At 38.8% G+C, this 27724-nt stretch overlaps 1 pseudogene; it reads left to right on the forward strand.

Annotated features, from left to right (window-relative positions):
• The first annotated feature begins 1689 nt into the window (after positions 1-1689).
• The window catches only part of LOC129397893 (high mobility group protein B1-like), a 115740-nt pseudogene continuing 89705 nt past the window's right edge, over positions 1690-27724 (forward strand).

Here is a 27724-nt window from a genome sequence, read left to right on the forward strand (position 1 = left end):
ACTGATGGTGAATTATTTCCTCAGAATAAAACTCCAGAGCTCAGTGGGTGAAGGGTGAGAGTCAGTAGAGTATAATTCTGCAGAATCTAGCCAGTTATCTAAATGAGTAAATATAGGAATGTAGAAAGCCCGTGTCTTTAGCCATTAATCTTCTCACTCCTCTTACTCTTTGTGTGAGTTTGGTCCTCTATTTGTTCTGAGGTAGAACAAAAGTAAGCAGAAAAAGGTAATATAGAGAAGTAACTCTTTTATTCCAAGGGCAGCCTCTCAGTTGACAATTAACTCTTAGCTGCCAGTTCAAGCCTGGGGAAAATAATTATCCAAGACAGTTCCTAGTTTACTTTGAAATTTAAAGGAAGCATAACTACCTGTTTTAGGGTTCTCTTGGGTACAAGTGACAGAAATTCATTTCAAACTGATTTAAACAAAACAGGATTTGTGGGAGGGGAAGAATATTGGAGCAACACAGAGACTCACAGGGAGAACTCAGTAACCCAGACTTGACCTGAGCCAGGGACCGTGAGTGGCCCTGCAAATCTACTCATGTTTCTGCCTCTTTATGAGTTTTCACATCTTTTTTTTTTTTTTTTTTTTTTTGAGACAAAGTCTTCCTGTGTTGCCCAGGCTGGCGTGCAGTGGTACAATCTCAGCTCACTGCAACCTCTGCCTCCTGGGTTCAAGCCATTCTCCTGCATCAGCTTCCTGAGTAGCTAAGACTACAGGCATGCGCCACCACGCCTGGCTAATTTTTGTATTTTTAGTAGAGATGGGGTTTTACCATATTGGCCAGTCTGGTCTCAAACTCCTGACCGCAAGGGATCTGCCTGCCTCAGCCTCCCAATGTGCTGGGATTACAGGCGTGAGCCACTGTGCCCAGCCTCTTAACAGCGTTCTGTATGTGATGGGAGCCAGGGCCATGGGCAGTTTCTGAATCACATCCTTATTGCAACGTGATCAGAGAGGAAAGCACTATTTTCTCCAGGAAACGCTTGAAACATTCGGAGAAAGCACTCTCATTTCTCTGGCTTGGGTTATATGAGCATGTGTGGAGCAGCTACTATCAACCTCAGGTAGGATTTGGAGGGGAGACAAACAGTAGGGTGAGGAGTCCTGGGGCTGGTCCATCTCGGATTATGTTCTGCCATCATGGTTAGGAGTACCAGGATGGCACACACACTCCCCCACCAACCCCCGCTAGGGCCGTGGCTGTGAAGAAATATTTCCGGGAGAAGGGAGTTGTGAGTGGTAAATGTCCACAATGACACAGGCGTCCCTCTTAGCATTCCTGAGGTAATAGTGTGTGTGGTTCTGACACGGAAAATGAGTGAACAGTGCTCCCCTGTTTTGTAATTAGCTGATGAGGACTCCACACAATAAGAAAAAAAAAAACTCCATGGTGTGCGTGATGCAAGGCCAGCTTTGAGAACCAGTTTAAGATCTCTCTTAGGCCCTACACAACTGTACTGAAACTGTTCCCCTAGAAGTTACTAGGTCCTCCTAAATGCCACTGCTCCTTTGTAGCCACACTTCCCCTGCTCATTCTGATTAAACTCGCTGCAGCACTCTCATTTTCATTTATTCTGTCATTCAACAATATTATTTGATGCATCCTAGCGATTTGTTCAAAAGACAAGTTCCCTCTTCTCAGCAATACTTTCTGAGAGAAACAGGAAATGAAGTAAAGCAGAGATGGATCATTTAATTGCCACTTACAATAAGTACTATGAAGGAAATAAACAGGATACCGTGACAGAGAGTAAGTGTTTATGAAAGATCTGCCTACGTAGGATTTATTTGTCCATAACTCTTCTTAAAGAAAAGAAAGAAAGAAAAACAAAAAACGATAACAACAAAAAACAAACCTCTCCTCATGCATGGCTTTGGTAGCAGTCTCTCTCCTGGTCTGCCTTCAAGTTCTTTGATCTATCTTTCTCTGGACTGGCTTTCTCCTCTCTCTTTCTTTGTGACATAGGCAAACCCTGAGACCAAATAACGAATGAAGTGACTTCCATTCTCTTAGTCCCTCTTTCTTACTCTGAGGGCCTTTCCTCATTTATCTTCTGCTCCCTGTTATTTCTCTTACTATGCATGGAAAGTAAATTACTGATCTTCTTTAAACCTCCTCTCCTAAGAGAAATGCCTAAGAAAAAGCAAAGATTCTTGTTGGAAGACAACTGGTTAGGGAGAAGGAGGATCGTTTGGGGAGAGGTCTTTCCTACACTTTTCATGTTGCCAAAGCAACACCTTAGTCCAACTTTTCTGAGTAGACATGCAACATATCAGAGTAAGGCAGTCTTTATTTTTCCATTTGTATCCACTTTTACATTTTCCATCTGTATTAGTTATTCTTGGTTCTGAACCTATTGATATATTTATAAATGAATATTGTCATTACATTTCATCAATATATAACAGCAGGTGAGTAATGGTGTTAAAGAAATCTCAGTGCTGTTTGGACTTGAGACACTTTTCTCCATCACTGGACATTATTAGTATCCTTTCTAACTTTCCTCAACTTTCCATGCGGCTGAATGCCAGGCTACATATGCTCACCAGGCAACCAAAGTCCAGGATAAAGACCAAGCTCGTCATGTCTCAGCTGTCATGTTTTCTCTTGGGATGAGTTGGTCTTCATCTCATTTTCAAGCTGGCCCCATTGTTTTGTAGTGATGGAAATCTGTCACCAAAATCTTGGTGGGGCTTCCCAGAATCCAGGCTGTGCTGATGTAAGTTATGGGGCCAAAAGGAGTTGTGGCTTGGCAAAGTGACATTTTATTTAAAATATTCTGGTAATGTTTATAAAGCACATTAAGCACTTTTACAATATTTTAAAAATCAAGGAAAGTTACTTGGTATTATCACATGTCTTCCAAGGAAATTGTTTTGAAAGTTGTGGTCCAACATTCCTAAAAACAAATAATTAGATTCCTAGCCTTATAGCAATGGTGTGATCAGTCTCTCAGAGAGTGAGCCTTTATTGGTCCCTCCCTCCCCTTTCTTACTCAGGCTACTCTCTAATCATATTTTGTTTTCGTTTCTAGTCTTCCCTCTGTTGCCACAATATTTTTTTGCTAGCAGCCTCAATTTTTCCAGCTGTTAGCTACTGGAGCTTTTTTATTATGATACATTTTTCTGAAATCCCTAGACTCCTCTATTTCTTAGATCTGTCTTATAAGACAGTCAGCTTATGAAACAGACAATGGAGAGAATTTATTGAATGTTCACTGTGTGAACAGGAAAGGCCAAGGTAAGATGCAGAAATACTTATGGTCCAGTTGGGAGACACAATATAAATGCATGAAAATGACAAGCAGAGATGAAGCAAACAGTGCCAGTAAGTAGCTCCAGATGGATAATTGAGGGATATCCAGTGGGATCAGGTTCATTAGGGGAGATATTCTGGAAGAGAAAAATTGAGAGTAGAGGACAAAAGGAAGGACTGGAGCAAGATTACTGGGAACAGGAGAGAATGCTGTCATTATTGCCTCACAGAGAGTTATATGGCGATTCACCTGTGGAGCTTTGCTTCAAACAGTCACTTTAACAATAGCCTGCATAGCACTTGGACTCCTGAGTGCTAGACTGGCTTCCTAGCTCTGTGTATGTATTAGTCTGTTCTTACACTGCTAATGAAGACATACCTGAGACTGGATAATTATAAAGGAAAGAAGTTTAATTGACTCACAGTTCCACATGGCTAGGGAGGCCTCACAATTATGGTGGAAGGCAAGGAGGAGCAAGTCACATCTTATATGGCAGCAGGCAGGAGAAGAATGAGAGTGAAGCAAAAAGGGAAACCCCTTATACAACCATCAGACCTCGTGAGATTTATTCACTGCCATGAGAACAGTATGGGTGAAACTGGCCCCATGATTCTATTATCTCTCACCAGGCCTGTCCCATAAACGTGGGAATTATGGGAGCTGCAATTCAAGAGATTTGGGTGGGGACACAGCCAAAGCCTATCAATGGGTGAGTGAGAACCAGTGTTGTTAACTGTGCACTCCCACAACTGTTCATTAAGTCCTTTCAACTGGACATTTCTAAGGAAACTATGAGGTTAAGAGGTGGGTGTATATATTCATTTGCCTAGGGAGTTTGGTGAAATGGTAACTTTGAAAATGTTTTCTTTGCTAAAAACATTTTGTTCCTGAAGCCTGTTCTTTGTGAAAAATATCATATCTCCCCATTTGGAAAATCACGTTGAATACAGAAAGTGGCAGCTTGTGAAAACACACACTCAACGTGTTTCTTACTTTCCCAAGGTGATAAACTATAGTTGATGAACTGCAAACCTCTCTGAATTATAGAACCTCTCTGCTAACCCGGGGGATTTTAACAGATTTTTAAACTTCTGTCTCTTAATTTTGTTTTTCTTCCCCTGGTAAGTGAATAAGTAGAGTTAACCTTACAGTCAGATCAAACACTTCATTCTGATCCCAGGAAGCTTGGGTCCTTAGCACCTGGATTTTTAGCAGTTTATAGAATGTGCCAGGTGTTTACATGCATTCTTGCTTTTGCCTATGCTGCAATCTTGGCCTTGAATTTTGTTATCCTCTCTGCGTTATCTCACGGGAAAACATCTCCTGCTTATACTCCAAAAGTCACCTAATCTCACAACAGTCTCTTTCTTCTTTTAGGACTAAGCACTCTTTCCATTGTATTCTGGAAAACACATTGATCAGATCTCCTCTGTGGCCTTGGGGAACCATATTATCATGTGATGAGGGCGTGACTTTACGTCTCACCCTATTTGAACTCCTCAGAGATAGGAGTGTGTTTTATTATATTAATATTTCCTATTGTTAGCATCAAAAAAGGCAGATAGTGTTACGTCACGCTTACTAAACATGAACCAATAACCTGCTTTTTGTGAATCCTATGTTTCTTTAAGACCCATTTCACCTTTTGTAGGTTCTTGACAATAAGGGAGATTTCACCTAAATGTGTGTGACAATGCATAGAATTTCAAAATTTCCAATGAACTTGAGGTTATTGTTGCTCTCAGATTCTCTGGACACTTCTTTACCAAATTTGCCTTGACGTTTAAACACACAAAAGTCTGTGTTAATGTTGCCTCAATGCTCATAGCAGACTTTATTATTTCTTTTGCATGTTCATCAAAATCTCCAAAAATATGGGGGTTGTGGTAGATATTTAAAATAAAAAATAGTGAATGAGTTTGATATTGCAAAGTAATATATGGGAAAGTTTTTTATTTTGTGTAGAGCTTTCTGGTAAATATCTATTTTACTGTTTTACTTTCTCAAGGATACATACAGTCAGTATTCTGCATTCTTTATTTTTGCTTCTCTTGGGTATTTTATTTGCATTTTATATTTATTTCCTAAAAGTCCTAAGTATCAGCATTCTTGCAGATTGTTGATGAACCAATGGAAAGGATTGAAATGTAGGTAATGTTTATGCACGTGTGTATATTTATGTACCTATTTAGCATTTATATAGAAACGAATTCATTGTATTTAAAAGGTTTTAGAGCTAAATACTTTGAGATCTGCTTTCAAGGGTTTAGTAATCTAGTGGTGAAAATAAGAATTGCTCAGAGAAAAAAATGATGTGGGAGTTCAGAGGGTGATATTTCTGTCACTCTGGGAAACAGTGGGACATTAAGAGACTTGACTTCCTTACTTCTACTTGAAGAAGAAAGGGACAGGATATTTTAAGTGCAGGAAAGTGTGCAAAGGCAAGGAGATGACTAATCTTTGGAACTGTAAGTCATTCAGCTTAGTTGGGGCTCAGAGTATACTGGATTTTTCTCTAGACAGGATGTTACCTGTTCAGCCATTTTAATTCATAAAACTGAATCTAAATTAAATTGAGAAAAGTAGTCAGATATTCTCCATTTTAAAGTGTAGACTTTGGTTGTTCACCCCTTGCTTTTGAAAAACAAGCACCACAGATGAATCAATACATAGAGCATACACCAAATGCAAACCTGGCTTTAGTACAACTATAGAGGCACATTCCCTCCTTACTAATAACACATTCCTAAGGTAGCCAGTTTATAGGGATGCAATCCACAGCAAGAAACATAGGCTGCAGAAGGGCTGATTTCAGTGTTTATCCTAAAACAGTCAGGTATACACTCAGAACATTGAAATAGGGCAAGTTCTCCCTAGTTCTGCACCTTTGAATAATCAGAGTTGGGAGAAATGGATGTTGAGTAGCAATGGGAATTGAGGCTCTACCATCATGTGCTTATAGCAGTATAGGTCTGAGGATGGTTGGTAGGAAGCATGGAAAACTAGATCAGAGGAAGAAGTGACACAAAAAATGGTAGCAGCAGGGTTAGCTCCAGGGCAGACCACAGAGTTGGCAAAGTCAAGCTTTGATAACCTTGCCTTTCTTCCCCTATCCCATATCACAATGGGTCAATGCTAACATCTCTTTCTGCAGGTTTTTATTTAAAGTTGGCTATTTAATAAGACCCAAGAGGCAGCTGCGAACCCAAGAATGAGCACTAGAATGAAAGACCTGTTTATTCCTCACTTTGCCACCGGCTGGTCACATGATCAGAACCTTATTGTTAATTTTACCTTCATCCTAAATAGCCCTCCTCTGTGCTCCCACAGCAGGCTCACAAGCATACCTCTTTCATTATATCCCAAAGACTATATTGACTATGCCACAGGAGTCCTTCCAGAAGCACTTTTACTGTAAGATAAGTTTTTCTTTTTAAGGGTGAAAAAGCCCTTGAGGTCACAAGGGATTCATTGATAAAGGTGTATTGATAGATGGTGTGAATGATGTTTGAGCATCTTACCTTGTGACACAACAAACTAATATTTGTGGGTAATTGCCTTCTTCACTCATCTGCCCTAGACCAGTCCTCCCTCCCTTCCTCCCTTTCCTTACCCTTCCCCTTCCTTCCTTCCTTCCATCCTTCCTTCCTTTTTTTCTTTAATTCTTATCAGAAAAATAGTTGCAATGTGAATCTAAGAAAATAAAGATGTGGAGTACACAGAGCTTTGCTTCAGATTCTCTGGACTGAAGACTGACACTCATCTAGATGCCAAAGATCCCATCAGTCACCACATTTTTTAGACTTCTAACTGCTAAGAAATATTTTGGATCTTCAGAATAGGTATCCTTTGGGGGAAAGAAAGGGTTATATATTTTTTTTGTTGACCCTTGCTACTTAAGTCTAGAAATTATGAAAGGGAAAAATTTGAAAACTGTTACTATAGTAGGACAGTATGCCTATTCCTTTCGTCTTCTGTTCTGTACGTCTTCCCTCTGTTAAAATGAGATTTGGCTAGTAATGTTAAGAAAAATATTTCTGGCTGGGCACGGTGGCTAACACCTGTAATCCCAGAACTTTGGGAGGGAGAGGCAGTCAGATCACCTGAGGTCAGGAGTTCAAGACCAGCTTGGCCAACATGGTGAAATCCCATCTCTACTAAAAATACAGCCAAGTGTGGTGGCGGGCACCTGTAATACCAGCTACTCGGGAGGCTAAGGCAGGAGAATTGCTTGAACCTGGGAGATGGAGGTTGCAGTGAGACAAGATTGTGTCATTGCACTCTAGCCTGAGCAATAAAAGTGAAGCTCCATCTCAAAAACAAACAAAAGCACACACACACACACACACACACACACACACACACACACACACACAAAACAAGAAAAATGTTTCTGTCTTTTAGAAGCTGCACTCTCAAGACCAAGTACACTTTCAAAAGAGAAGACTGGAGAAATCTGAGTTCATCATCCCAGGACCCTGGAAATAGCGTAGGGTTAGGGTAAGTGCAGAGTTGTAGGAAAAATAGTCTAAACAAAGACATGGAGCAAGAAGAGGAAAGAGAATAAGACAGCAAAGAAAACCATCATCATTGCTTCTCACAGGATGGCTGTGTTTGGATTAAAGACTGCCAGGCTGGACAAAGCCAGTAAACATACTACAGTGTTTTCTAGTCTACATCTATGTTTGTGAATGGCTAATAGCAAGATGACTATTATTAGACTGTTCCTATATACTCTTGCAAACTTTGTGGTGCACAATAGGCAATGTGTAATAAGAAATAATCCATTAAGTGAGAAGAATGGAAAATTTATTTGTAGCCTTTTAACCTAATGAAAGGATAGAACATTAAAATTAATTAATTATCATTGGAAAAAAGCATACCATGGGCTAAAATCAATGAATTTAAAAACAGAAAATCAATAGAGAAAATCAACAAAACCAAAAGCTGGTTTTTTGAAAAGACCAATGAAATCAATAAATCTCTAGTCTGGCTAAGAAAAAAGAGGAAAGACCCAAATTACTAATATCAGAAATAAAAGAGGGGCCATCACTCCAGATCCTGTGGACATTAAAGGAATTATAAAGGAATAGTATAAATAATAACCATGTCTACAAACTTCATAACCTAAGTGAAATGGACAAATTCCTTGAAAGACACAATCTGCCAAAACTCACACAAGAAAGACTAGGCAGTCTGAGTAGGCATGTACCTATTAAAGAAATTGAATCAATAATTAATAACCTTTCAAAGAAAGCACAAGGTCCAGATGGATTTAGTGGTGTATTCTATGAAACCTTTAAGGAAGAAATTATCCTAATTATCTATAATGTCTTCCAGAAAATACAAGGAGAGGGACTATATCCTAACTCTTTCTAAGAAGCCAGATTAATACCAAAAACAGACAAAGACACTGTGAGAAAATAACCCGGTGGAAGGGCCAAGATGGTTGAATAGAAACAGCTCCGGTCTGCAGCTCCCAGCAAGACCGATGCAGAAGGTGGGGGATTTCTGCATTTCCAACTGAGGTACCCAGTTCATCTCATTGCGACTGGTTAGGCAGTGGGTGCAACCCACAGAGAGTGAACAGAAGCAGGGTGGGACATTGCTTCACCTGGGAAGTGCACAGAGCTGGGGGACCTCCACCTCCCCAAGCCAAGGGGAGCAGTGAGGGACTGTGCTACCCGCCCTGGGGTACTATGCTTTTTCCATGGATTTTTGCAATCCATGGCTCAGGAAATTCCCTCATGAGCCTACACCACCAGGTCCCTGGGTTTCAAGTACAAAACTGAGTGGCTGTTGGGCAGGCACTGAGCTGTAGGGTTTTTTTTTTTTCCATACTCAATTAGCACCCGGAACTCCAGTGAGGCAGGAGAATCGTCCACTCCCTTGGAAAGGGGGCTGAAGCCAGGGAGCCAAGAGGTCTTGCTTAGCTTGTCTCACTCCCATGGAGCCCAGCAAGCTAAGAAGCACTGGCTTGAAATTCCCACTGCCAGCACAGCAGTCTGGAGTCCGCCTGAGTTTGGTGAGGGGAGGGGCGACCATCATTACTGTGCCTTTAGTAGGTGGTTTTCCCCTGACAGTGCTAAGGAGACTGGGAGGTTGGGACTGGGTGGAACTCAGCACAGTGCAGCAAAGTAGCTGTGCCAGACTGCCTCTCTAGATTCCTCCTCACTGGGCAGGGCATTTCTGAAGGAAACCCAGCAGCTCCAGTCAGAGGCTTACAGACAAAACTCTCATCTCCCTGGGACAGAGCACCTAGGGGGAGGGGTAGCTGCGGTCACGGCTTCAGCCAGACTTAATCTTTCCTGCCTGCTGGCTCTGAAGAGAGTGGCTGATCCTGACAAGGGGGATTCTTCCAGCACAGCACACCAGCTCTACTAAGGGACAGACTGCTTTCTCAAGTGGGTCCCTGACATCGCCATGCCTCCTGACTGGGAGAGACCTCCCAACAGGTATTGATAGACACCTCATACAGGAGACCTCTGGCTGGCATCAGGCCAGTGCCCCTCTGGGATGAAGCTTCCAAAGGAAGGAGCAGGCAGCAATCTTTGCTATTCTGCAGCCTCCACTGGTGATACCCAGGCAAACAGGGTCTAGAGTGGATCTCTAGCAAACTGCAGCAGTCCTGCAGAAGAGGGGCCTGTTAGAAGAAAAACTAACAAACAGAAAGCAACAACAACAACATCAACAAAAAAGAGTGCCCCACAAAAACCCCATCCAACAGTCATCAGCCTCAAAGATAAAAAGTAGATAAATCCATGAAGATGAGGAAAAAACAGCACAAAAACGCTGAAAATTCCAAAAGCCAGAATGCCTTTTCTCCTCCAAATGATCACAACTCCTCTCCAGCAAGGGCATGAAACTGGAGGGAGAGTGAGATTGATGAATTGACAGAAGTAGGCTTCAGAAGATGGGTAATAAAAAACACCTCTGAGCTAAAGGAGCATGTTCTAACCCAATGCAAAGAAGCTAAAAACATTGATAAAAGGTTACAGGAGTTGTTAACTAGAATAACCAGTTTAGAAAGGAACATAAATGACCTTATGGAGCTGAAAAACACAGCACAAAAACTTTGTGAAGCATACACAAATATTGATAGCCAAATCGATCAAGCAGTAGAAAGGATATAAGAGTTTGAAGACCATCCTGCTGAAATAAGGCATGCAGACAAGATTAGAGAAAAAAAGAATGAAAAGGAACAAACAAAGCCTCCAAGAAATATGGTACTATGTGAAAAGACTGAACCTATGATTGATTGGAGTACCTGAAAGAGATGAGAATGGAACCAAATTGGAAAACACACTTCAGGATATTATCCCAACCTAGCAAGACGGGCCAACATTCAAATTCAGGAAATACAGAGAACACCACTAAGATACTCCATGAGAAGATCAACCCCAAGACACATAATCATCAGATTCTCCAAGGTCAAAATGAAGAAAAAAAATGTTAAGGGCAGCCAGAGAGAAAGGCCAGGTCACCTACAAAGGGAAGCCCATCAGACTAACAGTGGATCTCTCAGCAGAAACCCTACAAATCAGAAGAGAGAGGGGGCCAATATTCGACATTGTTAAAGAGACAATTTTCAACCCAAAATTTCATATCCAGCCAAATTAGGCTTCATGAGCAAAGCAGAAATATAGTCCTTTCTATATAAGCAAATGCTGAGGGATTTCATCACTGCCAGGCCTGCCTTGCAAGAGCTCCTGAGGGAAGTACTAAATACGGAAAGAAAAACAGGTACCAGACACTGTAAAAACACACCAAAATATAAAGACCAGTGACACTATGAGGGAACTGTATCAACTAGTGTGCAAAATAACCAGATAGCATAATTATGACAGCATCAAATTCACACATAACAATATTAACCTTAAATGTAAATGGGCTAAATGCCCAAATTGAGAGACTGGGAAATTGGATAAAGAGCCAAGAGCCATTGGTATGCTGTATTCAGGAGTCCTATCTCACATGCAAAGACACACATTGTCTCAAAATGAAAGGATGGAGGAAAATTTACCAAGCAAATGGAAAGCAAAAAAGTAGGGGTTGTAATCCTAGTCTCTGATAAAACAGACTTTAAGCCAACACAGATTAAAAAAAAAGGACAAAGAAGGGCATTACATAATGATAAAGGAATCAATGCAACAAGAACAGCTAACTATGCTAAATATACATGCACCCAATACAGAAGCCCCCAGATTCATAAAATAAGTTCTTAGAGATCTGTTAAGAGACTTAGACTCCCACACAATAATAGTGGGAAAGTTTAATACCACTGTAAATATTAGATAGATCAATGAGACAGAAAATTAACAAGGATGTTCAGGACTTAAATTCAGCTCTTGATCAAGTGTACCTAATAGACATCTACAGAACTCTGCATCCTATATCAACAGAATATACATTCTTCTCAGTGCCACATGGCACTTATTCTAAAATCAACCACATAGTTGGAAGTAAAACACTCCTCAGCAAATGCAAAAGAATGGAAATCATAACAAACAGTCTCTCAGACCACAGTGCAATCAAATTAGAACTCAGGATTAAGGAACTCACTGAAAACCACACAACTACATGGAAGTTGAACAACCTGCTCCTGAGCGAATCCTGGGCAAATAAAGAAATTAAGGCAGAAATCAAGTTGCTCTTTGAAACCAATGAGAACAAAGAGACAATGTACCAGAATCTCTAGGACACAGCTAAAGCAGTGTTAAGAGGGAAATTTATAGCACTAAATGCCAGCATCAGAAAGCTGGAAAGATTTCAAATTGACACCGTAACATCACTATTAAACGAACCAGAGAAGCAAGAGCATACTAACCTAAAAACTACCAGAAGATAAGAAATAACTAAACTCAGAGCAGAAATGAAGAAGATAGAGACATGAAAAACCCTTGAAAAAATCGATCAATCCAGGAGCTAGCTGGCTTTTTGAAGAAATTAACAAAATAGATAGACTGCTAGCTAGACTAATAAAGAAGAAAAGAGAGAAGAATCAAACAGATAATAAACAATGATAAAGGGGATATCATCACTGACCCCACAGAAATACAAACTACCGCAACAGCATGCTATGAACACCCCTACAGAAATAAACTAGAAAATCTAGAAGAAATGGATAAATTCCTGGACACATACATCCTCCCAAGACTAAACCAGGAAAAAGTTGAATCCCTGAAATGACAAATAACAAGTTCTGAAATTGAGGCAGTAATTAATAGCCTACCAACCAAAAAAAGCTCAGGACCAGATGGATTCACAGACGAATTCTACCAGAGGTACAAAGAGGAGCTAGTACCATTCCTTCTGAAACTATTCCAAACAGTTGAAAAGGAGGGACTCCTCCCTAACTCATTTGATGAGGCCTGCGTCATTCTGATACCAAATCCTGTTAGAGACACAACAAAAAAAGAAAACTTCATGCCAATATCCTCCATGAACATTGATGCAAAAATAAAGTACTGGCAAACCAAATCCAGCAGCACATCAAAAAGTTATCCAACATGATCAAGTTGGCTTCATCTGTGGGATGCAAGGCTGGTTCAACATACACAGATCAATAAACATAACCCAACACATAACATCAGTCATAACAGAACTGATGACAAAAACCACATGATTATCTCAATAGATGCAGAAAAAGGCTTTGATAAAATTCAACATCCCTTTATGTTAAAAACTCTCAATAAATTAGGTATTGATGGAATGTATCTCAAAATAATAAGAGCTATTTATGACAAACCCATAGACAATATCATACTGAATGGGCAAAAGCTGGAAGCATTCCCTTTGAAAACCAGCTCAAGACAAGGATGCCCTCTCTCACCACTCCTATTGAACATAGTGTTGAAAGTTCTGGCCAGGGCAGTCAGGCAAGAGAAAGAAAGAAAGAAAGGGTATTCAAATAGGAATAGAAGAAGTCAAATTGTCTCTGTTTGCAGATGACATGACTGTATATATAGATATCCCCATTGTGTCACTGCCAAAACTCCTTAAGCTGATAAGCATAGTCTCAGGATACAAAATCAATGTGCAAAAATCACAAGCATTCCTGTACACCAACAAGACAAGCAGACAGCCAAATCATGAATGAACTCCCATTCACAATTGTTACAAAGAGAATAAAATAACTAGGAATACAGCTGACAAAAGATGTGAAGGACCGCTTCAAGGAGATCTACAAACCACTGCTCAAGGAAATAAGAGAGGACACAAACAAATGGGAAAACATTCCATCCTCTTGGATAGGAAGAATCAATATCATGAAAATGGCCATACTGCCCAAAGTAATTTATAGATACAATGCTATTTCCATCAAGCTACCACTGACATTCTTCACAGAATTAGAAAAAATTACTTTAAATTTCATATGGAACCAAAAAAGAGCCCATATAGCCAAGACAATGCTAAGCAAAACAAACAAAGCTGGAGGTATCACGCTACCTGACTTCAAACTGTTACAAGGCTACAGTAACCAAAACAGCATGGTACTGGTACCAAAACAGACATAATAGACCAAGGTAACAGAACAGGCACCTCAGAAATACCACCACACAACTACAACCATCTGATCTTCAACAAACCTGACAAAAACAAGCAATGGGGAAAGGATTCCCTATTTAATAAATGGTGCTGGGAAAACTGGCTAGCCATATGCAGAAATCTGAAACTTGACCCCTTCCTTACACTTTATACCAAAATACCTCAAGATGGATTAAAGACTTAAATGTAAAACTAAAAACCATAAAAACCCTGGAAGATAACCTAGGCAATACCATTCAGGACATAGGTGTGGGCAAAGACTTATGACAAAAACACCAAAAGCAATTGCAACAAAAGCCAAAATTGACAAATGGGTTCTAATTAAACTAAAGAGCTTCTGCACGGCAAAAGTAAAGATCATTAGAGTGAACTGGCAACCTACAGAATGGGAGAAAAATTTTGCAATCTACTCATCTGACAAAGGTCTAATATCCAGAATTTACAGGGGGCTTAAACAAATTTACAAGAAAAAAAAACATCAAAAAGTGGGTGAAGGATATGAACAGACACTTCTCAAAAGAAGGCATTTATGTGGCCAAAAAACATATGAAAAAAAGCTCATCATCACTGGTCATTAGAGAAATGCAAATCAAAACCACTATGAGACACCATCTCATGCCAGTCAGAATGACGATCATTAAAAAGTTAAGAAACAATAGATGCTGGTGAGGCTGTGGAGAAATAGGAATGCTTTTACACTGTTGGTGGGAATGTAAATTAGTTCAACCATTGTGGAAGACAGAGTGGTGATTCCTCAAGGATCTAGAACCAGAAATACCATTTGACCCAGCAATCCCATTACTGGGTATATACCCAAAGGAATATAAATCATTCTAAAGACACATGCACACGTATGTTTATTGCAGCACTATTTACAATAGCAAAGACATGGACCCAAACAAAATGCCCATCAATGATAGATAGATAAAGAAAATGTGATATATTTATACCTTGTGATACTATACAGCCATAAAAAAGGAAGAGTTCATGTCCTTTGCAGGGACATGGATGAAGCTGGAAGCCATCATCCTCAGCAAACTAACACAGGAACAGAAAACCAAACACTGCATGTTCTCACTCATAATTGGGAGTTGAACAATGAGAACACATGGACTCAGGGAGGGGAACAACACACACTGGGACCTGTTGGGGAGTCGGGGGGGAAGTGGGGAAGAGCATTAGGACAAATACCCAATGCATGCAGGGCTTAAAACCTAGATGAGGGGTTGTTAGGTGCAGCAAACCACCATGGCACATGTATACCTATGTAACAAACCTGCATGTTCTGCACATGTATCCCAGAACATAAAGCAAAATAAAAATAAAAAATAAATAAAAACAAACTTTTAATTTCCAAAAAAGAGAAAATAACCCTACAGACCAATATCTTTCATGTACATAGATCCAAAATTCTCAACAAAATATTAGCAAATTGAACCCACCAAGGTTAAAAAAAAAAAAAGAATTATACACCCCAATCAAGTGTGATTTATTCCAAGTATGCATGGCTGATTCAACATTCAAAAATCAATTAATGTAGATTAATCACATCAAGAGGTCAAAGAAGAAAGATTATATGAACGTATCAATAGATGGAGAAAATTATTTGACAAAGTTCAATAATCTTCATGATAAAATCTCTTACCAAATTAGGAATAGAGAGAATTTCCTCAACTAAATAACACCTACAAAAAACCACCTAAAGCTAACATACTTAATGGTGAGAAACTCAATGCTTTCCCTCTAATGTCAGGAACAAGTTGAGAAGGCCCCCTCTCACCACTGCTTTTCAACATCGTACTGGAAATTCCTAGCTAATGCAATAAGACAAGAAATTGAAATAAAGACATGTGGATTGGAATGGAATAAGTAAATATATCTTTGTTTACAGATAACATTTGTCTGTGAAGATAATCCAAAAGATACAACAACAACAACAACCCCCATATCCAAAACAAAAACAAAAATCTCTTCTGGAATGAATAAGTAATTCTAACAAGGCTGCAGGATATGGGGTTAATATACAAGAGACAACTGCTTTTCTATATACCAGCAATAAACAAATGAAACTCAAAATTAAAAATACATTACCATTTACAACACCCTCCCAAAATAACATACTTTGGTATAACCCAATATGTACAAATTCTATTTGAAGGAAACAATAAATCTCTCTGAAAGATATCAAGGAACTAACTAAATGGAGAGCTATTCCATGTTCATGGAGGGAAAGATTTAATATTGTCAGGATGCCAGTCTTCCCAACTTGATCTACAGATTCAATGCAATCACAATCAAAATCACAACAAACTATTTTTTAGAAATAATCAAACTGATTCTAAACTTTATATGGAGAGACAAAAGACCCAAAATAACCAAATCAATAATGAAGGAGAGGAACAAAGTTAGAGGACTAACACTAATTGTCTTCCAGTCTTACTAGAAAGCTACAATAATCAAGTTAGTGTTGTGTTGCCAAAAGAATAGATACTGGGGGAATTAAGATACCAGTGGAAATAGGGAAACTGAGATGTCACTGGAATTTTTTCTTGAAAAAACATTTCTAAATGGGTTTGATTTTTGAATCACATAAAAGTTTGAAGTATTCAAATATTTATGAAAAATGGTGAAAAACATAAACTCTTTGATTGCAAATATTAAGAAATGGACCTAATGTATATCAAGTTATTCTGTAAACACATAGGGAAAATGATGCATTTAAGTTACTTTTCCTATAATATTACATAAATCCTTAGTGAAATATGGTCATAGGAAAGAACCACGCAATCAAATCTTGCACCTTACTTTGTAGTTTAGCTATTATTAATGGTGTTTATGTTGCATTGATGCAATGTGTAAATACATTAATGTTGCTGGAAACCAGACTGTCTGCTGTGGAAGCAGAGAGAAACAAATATAAAACAGGGAATGTGAAGAAGAATCTGTGGTGATAGACTTGAATTAGAGGCATCGATATGAGTACTTACAAACTTGTGATTTAAACATTTTATAGTAATTTTAAAGTTTTATGCCATTTGTTTCTTTGATTGCTTGAAACTTAGGAATATATTCCCCTACCTCCTGGCCTCCCACCCTGATGCAGTTCTGTCTACTAAAATGCCTGGAGTCAGTTACACTGAAACCCCGTCTCTACTAAAATACAAAAAATTAGCCGGGTGTGGCGGCGTGTGCCTGTAGTCCCAGCTACTCGGGAGGCTGAGGCAGGAGAATTGCTTGATCCTGGGAGGCAGAGGTTGCAGTGAGCTGAAATCATGCCACTGCATTCCAGCCTGGGCAACACAGCAAGACTCCGTCTCAAAACTTAAAACGAAACAAACAACAACAACAACAACAAAACCCCCAGATCTTCATTGCTAAATAGCATTGTCTACTAAAGGGAACCAGGATTTTTGGGGAAAGGTGGATTCTTCCAGGGGCAGGGAATGTACCTGGTAAGCCTCAGACACCACGTGCCAGAAATCAAGGAAGTGATCAAATCCAAATGGGGCTAAGTCAAAAGAATAAAAGGGCTAGCTTGAAGGCCTCCAATAGGAAAATGATGTACAATTTGGAATTTAAATAATAATATTAACAACAATGGATTAAAATCCCAATAAATCATAGTGAAAGTGAGAGAGAGAGAAGGGAAAAGATTTTTCTCTACAGATGAATGCCAGAAAATAAATCTAAAATAAATGATAGAATTAGAAAATCACCATTTTACATGTCCCCAATGTAATAAGTGATTCAGGCAAAGATTATCAATAGATAATAATACTATTGGATGAATATTACTAAGGAATAAGATAGTCATGCAATCTCGAAGTATCATTTGTCAATTACTTATTAACTACAAAGAGAAAATTGTACCTTGTTACAGAGACATCTGGCAGTCACCAGCTGAACAAAATGGTCAAACTTTGCACTACCATCATGGGACAGCCTGACATATGTGCACCTTGAGATAAGGTAGTAAAAAGAACACAGTCTAATTCTGTAATGTTCCAGGCAAAAATCTTTAACCTGAGTCTCATCATGAGGAATACATGAAACTAATCCAAAGTGTGTGACATATTCTTTATGATAACTACCTGGAATCTTCAAAAACTGTTCTAAAATCAGAGAAGGTAAAGGCAATGTTATAGATCAGAAGTCAGTAAACTTTTTCTGTAAAGGGCAGATAGCAAATGTGTCATGCTTTGTGGGTCACATAGAAGTCTCTGTTGTGTATTCTTCTTTCTTTTTTCTTCTTCTTTGTTTTTTGTCCGTGTAGTTTGGCTTTACAACTCTTAAGAAATGTAAAGATCCTTCTTAGCTTGAGATACAAGAACAGACCATGCAGGATTGGTCTGTGAGCCACAGTTTACTTACTAACTGTTGTCCTAGAGTAAAAGAAAATGACAAGACATAACAACCAAATATAATTTGTGAACCTTGATTAAAAAGCAAAACACCTATAAAAGTCATTTTTGAACTAACAGGAGAAATTCAAATGTGTTCCGTATATTAGAAGATATTTTTGAATTATTGCTTCTTTTCTATATGATCATAGTGTTATGATTATATTGGAAGATGTCCTTCTTAAGCAATGCCTGCCAAAATATTTTGAAGGGAAGCATCATAATGGCCACAATTTACTTTGAAATGTTTCAGGGAAGAAAATAGAAATAAAAGATACTAGGAGTCAATAAGTGTTCTTAAATGATTGAATGGATGTACATCCAATTTACCCATTCTTTTGCAAATATACTTGGAGAGCTAAAAGATCATAAAAAATCAATTTCCAGATTCTATGCAGAAATGGATGAAATCAAACCTTTGGAATTGAGTTCAGATTTGATTTATTAGTATGCGAAGATTTGGGTCATCCTTGAATGGTCAGAGAGGAAGAAAAAATTGATTAGCTTTAGAGTAAAAAGAAGGTATTAAGAGAAATCATAATGACAAATTATTTTTTGAGTTTCTAATCAGAATGCTGGATCTATAAATTCCACAGAGACTATTACTCAAACGTGTTCATTTTGCAGATAAGGAAACCACTGCCTAGACAGCCTTTGTTGTGTGTCAAAATTTATCAAACAGTTAGTGTAAGAACAGGGACTGTAATGTACCGTATGTCTGTCTTTTCACTGTACTATAGCTACTTAATATAGCTCAAAGGTATAGATGTGATAAAGCCCTCATTGACCTTAATTTATAAGATTGGCTTTCCTAGCAATCCCTTCAAATACAGCAAAATGTTCAATAGGTTTTTTTTTTCTATATGTGACTATCACTAGATAAAGACAGAATAAATAACAAGTTGAATAATTTACTAATTTGCTGGAAATTATCCAGTAAATTCAGGCTATGTGTGCAAACGTTAGGGCAAAAATGTTATTAAATATACAGACTTCTGCCTCTCAAATAAACAAACTCAGAGGGCACTCAACATTGTGAGGTTAGAGAAAAGAACTCTGGTGTTGTTTGTGATTTACGTTGTAAAGCACAGAAGTACTTAGACAGGAGATCTATTTGCAAAAGTCTGATTATCTTGTAGAGGCTCCTTCCTAGGTCAGAAGAGCTTTTCCTTGCTGTCACAATGAAAGTGGAACTTGATGGCATCTAATGAACGATTTAAAGATATCACATTCAAAGCTAAGGGGAATGAGAGGTAGGATCCTGGGAGAGGGAGGAATTAGAGGGATGTGAGGTACAGAAATCCATAGTAGAAAGAAACTCAGCAGAGAAGATGTGAAGTGGAGGAGTTTTCCTCCCTTCCAGAGACAAGAGGGATAATTTTATGGTTTGCTTTGAGAGACAGAGTGAAGAATCCAGGTGCTCTGAAGATTCACTTGCATTTGATGGATGTGAATTCCCTCCAGTTTTATATTCAAAAGTACTTCTTTATTTTTTTTAAAAAAAGGAATTGTGAGGATTTGTGTGTTGATAGTACCTTTAAATCTCTAGTAGCTAGAATTAGTAAAGTTCTAATTATCTTATATTGGAGTTTTACATCCAAGGACACCTCTATTAAAAGGAGGTTTCTGTGTGGTCTGTTGTAAAGATGGCTTTGATGTCTTTACCAAAAGGTGTCTTTTCACTGTAAAAAGAATGGAGCAGTGGCTGCCCGTGGCTGCCTTCAGTGTGAGAATGTGCTGGAATATTTTATTGTTGGGTTGGCATTGAAGTTCTGCTGTGAAATGATTTTTATGAATGCTATTCCCTGGGAGGCTCACAGAACTGAGAATTTCATGTCATGAGGCCATGATCCCAGGGAGCAGAAATCAAATAAATAAAGGTCTTGGGGAATTATGGTCTATGGGATATATTTTCTTCTCAAAATGAGTCCATAGTTCACTTTGATGGTAAGTTTAAATGGATCGTATGAGAGCAGAAAAATACATCTATCTTTAAGTGGTAACAAACTTCCATTTAAGAATTTCCCCTGTAAAAATAATATCTGAGGTCTAAAATTCAAGAAAAAACATAAGACAAGAAAAGAGAATAGTTATTATCGTAAAGGAAGATGGTTTAGGATACAGCTTTAAAGCTTTTGATTTAATGATATTTATATTTAGGAAATGGAAAGTGGCAATTTGGAGCATCGTATTCTATAAGGTTATATGCTTGAGGGCTCTTTTCTAACAGCCATATTAAAAGGGTTTCTCCTTAAGGAGAAGTAGGTTAATTTCAAGAAAGAAGAGTCAAAAATAGGTTGCCTATAGCTGAAGACCAAGGAACCAACTTTAACTTGAAGCAGAATGGAGAGAACTGTTGGTTATGTTCTGTATCAATGCAATTATCTCTATAGCAGAATAATTTGAAAATATTTTTTAAAATATGAATTATTACATCCTGACCCCACAAAAATTCTGAGCAAATGTTTAGTAGGTCCGGCTCAAGGAAACCGTATCATTAACTTCTAGGAAGTGTTAGGGAGGACGTTTTAGAACACAGTGGGAGAACAATAATTAACAAAAGCTTCATATTCAAATTTGAGACACAGACCTCCTTCAAACATTCCTATTCTGAAAGACTATTAGGCTGACTTATCCATTGATAATAACAATGATTTGGACAACTTTTGTAATATGGATCGAAACTCTAAATAATTGAGACCATTTGTAGTCATTAGCAGAACCCAAGTCATTGAAATATAAGAGTAATACATAGCGGATTTTTCAATCTGTAGTAAAAGGAAAAGAAAGTTTTGGAGTATGTTTTTCCTGCCAGAGTGTTATGAGAGTCAAATGTGAGGTATTTGGTAAGAGAACACTGAAAAACTCCACTCTACACAAATGTTAGAAAAAATTAATGCCAAGCACTAGTGAATGCCCAATGTATGTGTTTTTAATGGATTTTAAGCATTTAAAATTGTCTGCTTGTAATTTTTCCATCCTATTGTATAGATAGTCTAAAAATCCACCATTAAAATGAGGTAAATAATAGCAAACACAAACACTGCAGGTCATGATGTTGAATGCCAATATTCAAGTGAATCAGGAATATTACGGTAGAGCTAATAAACTAGGATAATGATAAAATACACAGGTCGATATAATTCTATATGTCTCTTTTAAGAAATAACTCTTTATAATACATTCTAAATTCAGATTGCAGTTTCCTGTCTAGCATGTAAGGCCATGATTTTGGAGCCTTCAGTATCAAAAATAAGAAGACCAGAACAATGACTACCCTAAGAATAATAATGACTATATGAAGGCAATACAAAATGGTTTATCTGCTTTAGCTCCTGTCATTCCCACAGTTTTGTGGGTACATTTTTTTTTCATTAAAAGCAAGGCTAAGTAACTTGCCCAAGGCCATGCAGATAATAGCTAACAGAGTTAACGCTAATTCCACTCAGTAATCTTAATCAGCACTCTAGCATTGTAGCTCAAATTAGAGAACACATAGGCTCCTCTTTTCTATGTGGCCATGGGGTAGTCACTAAATTCGACATGTCAACTACCCCTGGTTCAGTGCTGCTTTGAGGGGACAGTGAGTCTTTGGAGTCCCCTTGTTTTCTGTTGACTGTGAGAGCAGGGACTCAGATTTCAGGGGACTTTGGTTTTACCACCCTCTTCCAGTAGGTCAATGTTGGAGGTGGATAGGGAAGAGGAAAAGTTCAGATCCTTGCACAAGACCGATATGTAGGTACCTCAGTCAGTCTGGCAACATGGGCTTCCAGAAAGACCTTCAAAGTGGCCGAAATGATTGGCTCCCCGTTCTATGTCCAACTTGCTGAATTGTGTGCATCCAGAGAATACATATGTGGACAAAAGAAATGGACTTCCTGATTCAAAGGAAGATGAACAAGACAGATGCTAAGGAATGTTCTCCCCATTTTTTCTGTAATTGAACATTTTAGTAATCTATCCAGAAGTATTCTTAAAAGTCTTCAGAATCAAAGGCCCCGCAAAAATATTTAAAGGAGTTCCAAGTAATTATATCAGTAATCTTCCTGTCCACACAATTCCCAGCTGAGCAAAATTATGATATAAAGTTTGGAGAGCAGAGTTGTGATTTACTGTAGTAGTTACCAAAGAGATCCATCAGGTAAATTGGTAATACAAACAGCCAAATGCTCATCTGGAATTTTATTGTGAATTGACATTTATACAGAATATGTACTCACTTTTTTATTGGGGTACTCTTGAAGTCTAATAGGAAATTGCAAGAAAGCAAGATTTAAAAAAAACAACACCCAACAGACACAGCAATGTATTTTATTTTATTTCTGCTGTGGATATTTTAACAGATACCTCAGGCTATTTAAACCTAAGCTTACCTCTCACTCAAGTTTCCTTCCATCTCTCACTTCACTTACCAACTTGCAAAGTTTCGTCTCTTCTTCACTCCATTTCAGTTTGAGAAAGAATGCATCAGACAATTAAGGAGATCATTCTTCTCCTGCCCTCTGAGATCTATATCTATTCAGTCAAAAATAGTACTGGCAATTCCCCATTCTAAAAGCCTCTCAAATCCATCATTCCTTCCTCATTCTCATTGCCACTGGCTACTTAACTCAGGCCCCAAACACCATTGGCTTGGACTTTTATAACAGTCTCCTATGTCCCTCACTGCTTACATATCTTGAATTTATGTCTTAAATTGCTGCCCCAATTATTTTTCCAAAATCACATATCTAATTATTATAGTTTCCTAGTTACAACACTTTAATGTATTCCCATGACCTAGAGGATAGTCTTAACTTTTAAGCAAGGTATTTAGGCTTCTTTACACTTTGTAAGTCTATAGTCCTCATCTTCTGTGGCCCTCTTCAACTACTTGTCCCCAAAAGCCCACTCCTTAGATACCAGCTGTGTTGGGCTGTGCATCTTTCTCTAAATTGGTGACTCTCAAAGTTAAAAGTGCATCAGAATGATGAAGAGAGCTACTAAAACACATCCCCAGAATATCTGATTCAAGAGGCCTGAATTGGGGCCTGACTCTGCATTTCTAACAAGTTTCCATGCAGTGCTGAAGATATTGGTCGGGGGACCACATTTTATGAATCAGTTCTCTAAAGCAAGCCAGATTTTCTATCAGGTGACACCATTTAATTCAGCTCAAAAATCAGAGCTGGGTGTGGTGGCACATGCCTATAATCCCAGCACTTTGGGAGGCCAAGGTTGGTGAATCTTTTGAGCTCAAGAGTTTGAGACCAGCCTGGGCAATGTGGGGAAACTCCTTCTTTTGTACTTTTGTGCCAGAAGTACAAAAAAAAATTAGCCAGGTGTGGTGGCATGTACTGGTTGTCCCAGCTACTCAGGAGCCTGAGGTGGGAGGATCACTTGATCCTGGGAGGCAGAGGTTGCAGTGAGCTGAGATCTCTCCACTGTACTCCACCTTGGATGACAGTGAGACACTGTCACACTCACACACACACCCACACACACAAAAAAAAATGTTTTTTTTTTTTTTTTTTTGGTGGATCCTGTCTTGACCACTCCCTAAGTGTACATAGACCTTATTTTTCTTAAGCATTATTTAAAGTACACAAAGTTATGGTTTGTTAATCTGGCTGTCTTCTTCCTTTGAACTCCTTAAGGATAGGGAGTGTATTATATTCACGTTAATATTCCCAGACTTAGCACAGTAGAGAGGAAGTAAATTTCCTTTGCTGAATGAATGAATATTGGCTGTATTATATCTGCATTCCTGACTGGGCCGTTTTCCAGATGTAGAATTGGCCATGCTGTCTGTTAATTTTGAAAGCTGCTGGTACATGTATTTCAGTGACCTTTTGATAACATTTCACATCGCATAACAATTCACCAAAGGCAATTTCAAAGCAATTCGAATCTTACATTCTAATGAACAAAGGAAACATACATGACAGGTAGTCAGAAATCAGTCTGATGAAATTCAATACAACATGAAACAAAAGACTTTAAAATTATGTTGGAAGTTTTATGGGCCCCTGTCTAACATCATTTATTTGCTAAAGGTGTGGCTACCCGATGAAAACATAACTGGGATATTGTGTCAGTTAAGTGAAAAGCATCAGGTGAACGAAAAAGCAGTCAGAACAGTGGCTTGGCAATGTGTTGACTGTAGCTGATTTATTGTTTCACCTTCCACTGGTTTTTCTTTCATTGTGTCAACACAGTTTACAGGGCACATATGGATTTATATGATCCACAGAGATAAGGAAAGAATTCTTAGGGAAGGCTGAGCTCTTTTCTTGCTTTTAACTCACAAAAGTCACTGATCCAAAGTCACTGATTAGGCAACAAAGTGCCAAGTAAGGAGTCGGGCCCAAAAATCTTCCATTTGATTGTGTATGTAATAACTGGAACTCTTGCTCAGATTTTCAGAAGAACATTTCGCAACACAGACAGCAAGACCCACAGGTGTGAAAGAGTGGGACAGACTGGAATGGACTGAGGGTGGGAGATGGAACTGGGTAGGAAAGCTGGTTCCAAATTGTGAGCGGCCTTGCGTGTCATGCCAAAGAGTCTGAATTTGATTCTGCAGGCATTTGGGAGCCACTGACCTAATTCCACTTTGAGAATTAGAGAAGCTAGGAGCAGAAGGACTAATTATAAGGCTACTGCAAGAAACTGGAACTTGAGCCAATGCAGGGAATTGAGGATGGTCAGAGAAAGAATTTATAAAACTTAATGACCATGTTAGTCAAGGTTCTCCAGAGACACAGAACAAATAGAATGTGTGTGTGTGGGTGAGTGTGTGTGTGTGTGTGCGTGCGCACACGTGCATCTGAATTGGTTTACTTGATTATGGAGGCTGGAAAGTCCAAAATTAGCAGGGTAGGCTAACAAACTGGAGACCCAGGGAAGAGTTGATGTTGCAGTTCAAACCTGAACTCTGTCTGCTGGCAGAATTTCTACTTTCCCCTGGGGAGGTCAGTCTATTGTTCTATTAAGGCTTTTAACTGATTAAATGAGGCCCACCCATATTAGAGAAAGTAATCTGCTTTACTAAAAGCCCACCAATTTAAATGTCAATCTCATCCAGAAAACACCCTCATAGAAACATCCAGAATAGTACTTGACCAAATATCTAGGGCCTGTGGCCCATCCCAACTGACACGTAAAATTAAGCATCACAGTGACCGATTGGATGAAGGGCTTAAGAGTGAAGAAAATAAATAATAGATGGTTCTGCGGTTTTCAGCTTGGATAAATTGAGTGAATGGTGATGCTTTTAACTAAGACAGGATTCCTGAGAAGAGGGCGAAATTTTGGTTAGAGAAGACTTTTTCTTATTCAAGAAGCATTTATTGATCATCAACCTTGCACCAAGCACTAAGTTAAATATTTCTTCTTTTGGTGTAGGAGAGGGAATAAGTACATAGAAAATACCGTATGAAGAGAAGCCATTGCGTTATGATTCAGCTGTGCTTTAGAGGCAGAGACACTTAAGCTCTGTAACTTGGACAAGCTGCTTAACTTGTCCTAGTGTCATTTACATATATAGTACCTGGCACATAGTAGTTTATCAAGAAATATCTCCAGAATGCTTAGCTATGTTTTTACTGTATTGATTATTGAAATTTATGTAGAATGCTACACAAATATGAGACAGATTTTTCCCCGGTGCCATGACAGTGTCAGAGGACATGGTTCCTGGGAGGGTACTAAGTGACTCTGTCTTGTGTTATAGTATGCTTTAGATCCATAGTGGCTTGAAGCAGATAACTCCCAAAGGAACTCTGTTAGAACCAGAGAATAACTCAGGCACTGGTCTCACTAGGGCATATTATTCACTTGTGTAAACAACATTTAAAATACCTAGCAGTGGATATATAATATTTTATTAAAGTTCATAAGGGTCATAAATGAGTTTAAAATCTAGAAAACAAATTCAGTCTTCTTTAGAATTATTTAATTATAGCTGCTAAAATTACATACCGATATCCACATTTATATATATATGAACTCAGTTAATCAGTATAGAAGTAGATTTTAGGCCGGGCGCGGTGGCTCACGCCTGTAATCCCAGCACTTTGGGAGGCCGAGGCGGGCGGATCACGAGGTCAGGAGATCGAGACCATCCTGGCTAACACGGTGAAACCCCGTCTCTACTAAAAATACAAAAAATTAGCCGGGCGTGGTAGCGGGCGCCTGTAGTCCCAGCTACTCGGGAGGCTGAGGCAGGAGAATGGCGTGAACCCGGGAGGCGGAGCTTGCAGTGAGCCGAGATCGCGCCACTGCACTCCAGCCTGGGCGACAGAGCGAGACTCCGTCTCAAAAAAAAAAAAAAAAAAAAAAAAAAAAAAAAAAAAAAAGAAGTAGATTTTACCAGTTGGTGTAATAATTTAGTATACTTTGACTACTCCTTATATGAATAGACACTATAAACTGGATAGATGATGGATGTTTCAAAATAGAGGTAATGTTCTAAAATAAGGGTCAGAAAACTGTGGCCCATGGGCCAAATATGTTTTATCACCTGTTTTTATCAATAAAGTTTTATTGGAAAACTGCCACACTCATTTGTTTAGTCTTGTTATCTATGGTTGTATTTGCTCTACAATGGTAGAATTGAGTAATAAGAGACCATATGGACTGCAAAGGCTTTACAGAAAATGTTTGCTGACCCCTGCTCTGAAAGGATTTTGGAAAGTTGGCTTTACACTAGAGTTCAAAAAAGTACAGATGCTATAAAGGCCAAGCATAAGGCACAACTGTACATGTTTTATGCTGGTAAGATGGAAAGGAGAATTGGAGGAATGGTGAGACCAGGCAATATAGTTTTGAAGTTTGTCCCTTTGAAATCTCATGTTGAAATGTGATTTCCAATGTTGGAGGTGGGGCCTGGTGGGAGATAATTAGATCATGGAGGTGAATCTCTCAGGAATGGTTTTGCACCATCCTCTTGGTGATAAATGAGTTCAGTTCGTGTAAGATCCGGTTGTTTAAAAGAGTCTGGGACCTCCTGCTTTGTTCTCTTTGCTTCCTCTCTCATCATATGATGTGCTGCCTTCCCCTTTGCCTTCCACCATGACTGTAAGCTTCCTGAGGCCTCACCAGAAGCAGATGCCAGCACCCTACTTCCTGTAGAGCTTGCAGAACTGTGAGTCAATTAAACATCTTTTCTTTATAAATTACCCAGCCCCAGGTATTACTTTATAGCAAAGAAAGAATGGCTTAATACACTGGGGAAAACTAGAATGTATGAATGGCATCAAAGGACTGTAGCTGATAGTCCATTCTTGCTTGTTTTTGCCAAAGAGAGACACAAAGGGAAATACAAGCCCCAGGGTACCACTTCTTCCGAATTGAGAAAGGAAGCCAGGTTTCCGTTTCTTTAATAAAATTTTCAGGTTCGTGTCATTTTCAGAATAAACCAAAGAGGTCTGGCCGCCACCATTTTGCCACCTTTGGCAGTGGGTCACCTGAGGTCAGGAGTTCGAGACCAGCCTGGCCAACATGGTAAAACCCCGTCTCTACTAAAAATAC

Source organism: Pan paniscus, chromosome 4 (genome assembly GCF_029289425.2).
Source record: "Pan paniscus chromosome 4, NHGRI_mPanPan1-v2.0_pri, whole genome shotgun sequence".
NCBI lineage: Eukaryota > Metazoa > Chordata > Mammalia > Primates > Hominidae > Pan > Pan paniscus.